Here is a 1,261-nt window from a genome sequence, read left to right on the forward strand (position 1 = left end):
GGGAGGGAGGGAAGGTGGCGAGAGGAGGAGAGAGGGAGCAGGGGAAAGAGGGGGGGGAGATGGGGGGGGAAGAGAAAAAAAAAGGCGCTGGGGACTGTCCAGGCGCTGGGTCAAGGCAGGCACTAATGAAGGGAGAAGGGGCTTGTTTCTCTGCTCTTTGTAAGTTGGAGGGTTGTTGGTCCGTTGAGTTGGGAAGCTGCGCGGCCGGTTAAGGAGCCTGGGTTTCTGCACTCGGGGTTTGGGTAGAGGAGCAGAATGGAGGCCATTGTTCGCTTTCTGTAGGCTTTGTTTAACAGTTCTCACCCCCTCCTGTTCTTACTTTTTAAAGCAGTGAGGCGAGGTAGACAGCGTGTGTCACAGTACAGTGAAAAAGGGGAAGATCTAAAGACCAAAAAAGAAGTTAATCACAAGACGGGGAGTTTGGGGGAGAAAAAAAAAAAAAAAAAAAAGTTGTAGTGCCGCGGGGAAAGGAGAAAAAAAACCCCCATAACTCGAGGAAATACCCGGAGGTAAAAATGGAGCCCCGCTCCCAGCAGGCAGGACAGCCGGCGGAGGGTTGTGTCGTGTCCCCCTCCCCGCCCCCGGTAACCGCGCAGCGCCGCCCGCCCCGTTCCGCTCCACTCCGCTCCCCCCGGCCCGGCCCGGCCCGCACACCTTCCCCGGCGTCGCTCCGCACTTTTTAATGTACTTCTTCTGCTTTGTCCTAGAGGGAAGACTTTAACTAGTGACACGCAGATGTGCGAGTCCCTAAATTGTATGAGAGGACAGTCCACCCCGCTTTCAGGCAAGTTTAAAAACATGACTTCGGACTCTCTTTGTGATTGTTGTCGCTCCGCTTAATACACCACCTCAGCAAAGGGCACTAACGACGAGGCAATACGCCACCTGCATGCAATTAAAACGAGAAACCACTTGGCGGGTTGCTTTTCTTAATTTTTTTTTTTTTTTGGCGTGTTAGGGATACATATGTACATTTTTGCCTTGAGGTATTAAAGCCCCCAAATCCTTAAACTAATCGGGGGAAGACGCCTAAGCATAACAAAGTAAGCCTGTGAGATATTAGCTTCTCTGCAGCTTAACCGTGTGCACTACCTCCCCTGATTAACGCCTATTTTGTCACTGATAGACTGCTATAGGCGAGCCCCGTGGGATACTGCTCTATCAGCCCAACATGCAGAACAGTAAGTGACTCCGCGCCCCTTCGCGGCCGCGGAGGGCAGGCGGGGGCGGCCGCGGGCGCGCAGGAGCGGGGGAGGGAGGA

This window comes from Charadrius vociferus, unplaced genomic scaffold (assembly GCF_000708025.1).
Source record: "Charadrius vociferus isolate BGI_N301 unplaced genomic scaffold, ASM70802v2 scaffold19, whole genome shotgun sequence".
Classification (NCBI taxonomy): Eukaryota; Metazoa; Chordata; class Aves; order Charadriiformes; family Charadriidae; genus Charadrius; species Charadrius vociferus.